Raw genomic sequence first — 5772 nt, forward strand, 5'->3', positions numbered from 1 at the left:
CTGAGCTAAGACAAAAATATGTGAGCTGGAGGCTAAAAAACTGTGAGCTAGCGCACACTAACTCAGCTTAGAGGGAACACTGGACTCACAGGTCCTCATAGGGACCAGGAGGGCCAAGATGTTTTCCAGGCAGTTCCCTCCCCTCTTACTCTGGCAAGGGCTTCTTACCCAAGCCTACTTCCAAATGCCCAGCCTGTCAAGCCCCACCACCCCTCGCTCACACTCCAAGCAGCGTGCAGCTGAGGCACAGAGGGTGTGAGTGGGGCGGAGAGCAACAGCTCCCCCCATACACACACTCTCCCTCCTCTTTTCATGCTGCCTTTCATTTTTCCTGGCGTTATTTGTTCTTTCCAGTGACTTTTGTCTTCTTATGAAGTGACCAAAGTACGATAGCCTCAGTTAAGTCATCTTAGCTTCTAGGGAGAGTTACACATGGATTTAGGAAGCTGCGGTGGCTCAAGTGGTTAAGACGCTGAACTGCAGGCTGTGGAAGGTCGGTAGTTCAGCAGTTCGAGACCCGAGTGTGCCGCATGACGGAGTGAGCTCCCGTCTCTAGTTCCAGCTCCTGCCAACCTAGAAGTTCGAAAGCAAGAAATTGCAAGTAGATAAATAGGGACCACTTTGGTGGGAAGGTAACAGCGTTCCGTGCACCTCGGTGTTTAGTCATGCTGGTCACATGACCACGGAAACGTCTTCGGACAGCGCTGGCTCTTCGGCTTTGAAACGGAGATGAGCACTGCAACCCTAGAGTCGGATTCGACTGGCTTTCGAGCAAGGGAACCTTTACCTTTTATCCTAGAGGGGTAGCCATGTTAGTCCTTTGCATAAATATTTTAAAAGAGCCCTTTGTCGCCTTAAAGGCCATACTTCATCTGATGCACTGGAGTGTCTGTGCATTCGGATGCTGGATGCATGCCATGGTGTATCTGAAGAAGCAAGCTCTGATGTACACATGAAGCTGCCTTCTGCTGAATCATTCCATCAGCCCATCAGGTTCAGCATTGTCTCCTCAGACGAGCAGCCGCTCTCCAGGGCCTCAGGCAGAGGACTCACTTAACAACCTACCTCCTGACCAACACTCCCTCTAAGCTGTGGAGCCTTGTGAGCAAAAATTCTCGTTTGTGAGCTACTGGCATTAAAGTTGTGAATGAGCGATTTGGCTAGTATTTTAAAATTCATCTCCCAGAAATGTTCTAACAGCAGCTGAGGAATTTATATTACTTCTTCTCCAAGTGATTACTTTGATACCTATTAAGAGCAGGTTCATGACCGCAATCTTTCAACAGCTTCTCGGTTTATCTATATTTTTCTGCACTTTGTGAATGTCTTCATATTTAAAAATACGGCCTGCAATGAAATCACATCCCAGATGTTTATGCAGTTTCTCCCTAGCCCAATCATCCCCACCTCCCATGTTTGATGGAAAGTAAGGTATCTACTCTGAGGGAAGCAGTTTTTCACATCTGAGGAAATGTCTTCGGACAGCGCTGGCTCTTCAGCTTTGAAACGGAGATGAGCACCACAACCCTAGAGTTGGATTCGACTGGCTTTCGAGCAAGGGAACCTTTACCTTGAGATATCTACTCTGAGTGAAGCAGTTTTCACATCTGAGGAACTGAGACAGTTTCTCTCCTGTTCAAATTCTTTTTATCTCTAATACTAATCCTCTGAGTCCCAGAGCCAGGAGGCGACATCAGGGGAAGGCCTCTGCCTCTGTGCCTTGTTCCTGGACCTCCAGAGGAACCGGTTGGCCACTGCTCACGCCTTCAGATTAGGAGATGTGCTCTGAAGAATCAGAAGAAGGGAGCAGTGACTCAAGAAAGCTCCTCCCCTGCCACGAATTTTGTTAGTCTTTAAGGTGCTACTGGTCTCTTACTCTTTTCTACTGCTACAAACAGACTAACGCAGATAAGAACATGAGAACATAAGAGATGCCGATGTTGGATCAGGCCAAAGGCCCATCCAGTCCAACACTCTGTGTCACACAGTGGCCAAAAATACCAGGTGCCATCAGGAGGTCCACCAGTGGGGCCAGGACATTAGAAGCCCTCCCACTTTTGGCCCCCCCAAGCACCAAGATGACAGAGCATCCCTTGCCCCAGAGCCCCTATCTATACCTTGTGGCTAATAGCCACTGATGGACCTCTGCTCCATATGCCTATCTAATTCCCTTTTGAAGCCGTCCATGCTTGTAGCCGCCACCACTTCCTGTGGCAGTGAATTCCAAGTGTTAATCACTCTTTGGGTGAAGAAGTACTTCCTTTTATACCCACCTTGATCTATCTCTGTGAAAGGCACCACATTTATCCGTACAGAATGGCTGGCCACTGTGTGCGAGAGGATGCAGGACACTGGTCTGATCCATCAGGGCTCTTCTTATGTTCTCAGGAGTGAGCCAGTACGGGCACAGCAGAGAGCTTGGATCCAAACTCCCCGCTGCGCGATACTTTTACAGGGCTTTGATTAATCAGACCATCTTGCTGCTGACCAGCAGATGTATGTCGCTCTGATATACAAGAGGAAACAAAGAATCCGGCACCTTGAGCATGTACCAACCAAAGGGAAAAAGAAAGAGGAGCCCTACCCAGAGAGGCCACGTTCCCATCCTGCTCCAGCATGACTTCCCGGCGCAGAATCTTTTGGTCTGGATCCATCAGAGCCCAGTCTGCTTAGCCGAAATACGCAGTGACCCCTTCAAACAGCACTGGACCCTGGAAGAGGAAGACTGGGGTGATTTCATGTAATTTAGACACATGAATACTATAAGCTAGGGGTCACCAACAGGTTGCCCGTGGGCACGAGGGCATTCGCCAACACCGGTCCTGGTGCCTGCCAAGTGTATTCAGAAAGTGAGGAAGACCAGGCGGGCTTCTGATTGGCCACTGGAGTTCTGATCGCCTGTGCAGATTTGGGATGTATTCAATTGCGGTGCTGCTCGTTAGGGTGTGGGGTGCAGGGGTGCAGGCAATTCAAAGACGACAGGAGACAAGCTTGCAGGAACTGTCTGAATGAAGGAAGGAAGGAAGGAACGAACCTCCTCCTCTCACGCAGCAGGTTTATTTATACACCTTTCTTCCCCCTTCTCCCCCCCTCTCCCTCCATAAGGGAGTTACAAGCATTAGAGCATCCTTTTGGAATGTGTGTGTGTGTGTGTGTGTGTTTCCACGCAGCTGTCTGTTATCTGCCTTTCTCAAGGTTACTAACTGCGTAGTGAGCAGTACACAGATTCCATCTCGGCCTCTCATGACGTATAAGTATTTCAGCTCCCAACCTCCAGCCAGGGGATTCCTGCACTGCTTTCCTACATTCAATAGCTGCCATTGCAATACATAACTGTATGTGAATCACCAAATTGGAATGCTATGTCAAGCTTCATCCTGGGCTAGGATCCTAAACACTCCAATCCTATTGGTAGCCCAGGAAGCACCAACCAATCACATGCCATCAAGCTCCCTGAGCGGGAACGTTAGTGATTGGACGTTATGTATACAACCTTATTGGTTGGTATGTGTATAGTAGGCGTGGCTACATTAGCCAGGAGAGTTTAAAAGCAGAACAGCTTCTGTGCAAAACCTGGTTCTGGCTATCCGAGTTGATCCGTGTTGGAGTTGTGTTATGAGTTGTTGAATAAAGCTGAATCTTTGCTGAATCACTCTCCAACTACTTTGTTAATTTGTTAAGTGAGCGACTTAACAAAATGTTTTAGAACATTTCTGTAGCAGCTCCTCCGCAGAGGGGCTATTTTACAGTGAGTTTTGCCTCCTGTGGCAGCCATTTCATGCCTGTACCCACCACGCCAAGTCGGAATTCCAAAGTCAGAAAGGTTGGAGGGAGGGTTTCCACCTGCTATAAGCAAAGCAAGGACCCGTGAAATGCGTGTACATTTTTATCAGTAACTTTCCAGCGGTTTGCTCCTTGAAAACTTGCATCTTACGGATAGCCCTATTATAGATGCTCATGTCGGTGATGTTGTATTTTTGGCCTTCATGACTGAACAGGACATCTAAAAACCTATTTAAGATCCGAGGTCTGCTGTTACTACTCTCATCCCTTATCTAAGACATGGGCAGAGTGTGAATCCAGCGGGCACCTTTAAGACCAACACGATTTCCCTCTGCATGCACACTTCTTCAGAGACAGACACACCCAAAAGCTTATACCCAGAATTAAACTTTGTTGCTCTTAAAGGTGCCACTGGACTCAAACTTTGTCCTGCTGCTTCAGACCAACACAGATACCCACCTGAATGAAACCTCTAGGAAAGCCACCAGTGCTGAGCTGTCATCAGAACACAGATGATCCCAATTTCCATCTCACTCTCAGAAGGCAACAGAAAGACTGGGGCTGTGCTTGGAGTCAGCGACAGACTGAATTAGGAGGAACCAATTTATTATTTGTTCCCCAGGGAGTGGCCCCTGGCCCCAGTGTTCCCTCTAAGCTGAGTTAGTGTGAGCTAGCTCACAGTTTTTTTAGCCTCTGGCTCACACATTTTTGTCCTCGCTCAGGAAGGAGGGCTCCAGAGCAAACAAATTGATGCAGTAGCCAAACTGCTCGCTCACAGCTTTAATGCCAGTAGCTCATAAAGGTAGCTCGCTCACAGCTTTAATGCCAGTAGCTCACACAGGCCGGATATCGCGGGGGGAGGCGTGGCTAATTGCCCTGGCGCAGTTTGATCCGCGATTACGCCGGTGGGTAAACGAGGGACCGGAGGGGAATGCCACGTGCCGGCACGATCACACCACGGGCATCTGGAGGCAGCCCGTGGTAAACGTTTACTAGTACCTTGGCGGCACTAGTTTTTTAACGCGCATTGTCAGCGGTAAGCCACGGGTGCACTCCACTTTGGGGTGTGATCGCGCCGGGAGGGTGGGCGGATTATCCGGATAATCCGCCCACCATCCGTGCCTCTCCTGTGGCAACTTTGCTGTGTGACCGGGGCCAAAGTAGAATTTTTGCTCAGAAGGCAGTTGAAGATGGTTTTCTTTAGGACCGCATTGGATTACATTTACTAGCAGCCCAGCAAGGCGACTTTAAATTTTGCTTTTTCACTTTCTAATGTGTTTTGTTTTATGTGTCTTTTCTCTGTCGTAATCCACCTTGAGCTCCAAAGGAAACTTTATGATTTTTTTAAAAAATAAAATACATATAATTATTACTCCTAAGGCTACTCACATGCCGCCCTTCCACTTCAAAAAAACAAAACAAAACACTCCAGGTAGCTCACAAATAATATAAACTCTAAACCAAACAACAGGCAATTTTAACATGATGAAATTATTTAATGATGTTCCAAAGCAGGGGCAAGAAGGGGCCCTTCCAAGATTTAATAAATAAGTCTTTGGCTGGCGTTGGAATGCTAACAGTGAAGGGGTGTGTCTGCATAACTCCAGGGGGAGCAGGGTTGCCAACTCTGGGCTGGGAGATTCCTGGGAATGTGGGGATGGAGGCCTGGGGAAGGTGGGATTAGGAAGCGGAGGGATTCCAGCAGAATATACTGCCATAAAACCCACCTTTCAAAGCCCCCCTATTCTCCAGGGGAACTGATCTCTGTAGTAAGGAGATCTCCAGGCCCCACCTGGAGGCTCGGAAACTATTTAGCATGTCACACGAGTCCAAGCCCGGATGTCCCCAACTGGAATTGGATCCGGACAAGGCAGAAATGCATTGAACTGGGATTAAAAAGACCTGATATGAGAACGAGCGCCCTCCCCGCCCCCCTGCACCTGCGCAGCCGACTCTTTAAGCAACCCCCCCCCTCCCAATTTCCGCCGC

The sequence above is a fragment of the Gekko japonicus genome, unplaced genomic scaffold (assembly GCF_001447785.1).
Source record: "Gekko japonicus isolate JY-2015 unplaced genomic scaffold, Gekko_japonicus_V1.1 scaffold5197, whole genome shotgun sequence".
Taxonomy (NCBI): Eukaryota; Metazoa; Chordata; class Lepidosauria; order Squamata; family Gekkonidae; genus Gekko; species Gekko japonicus.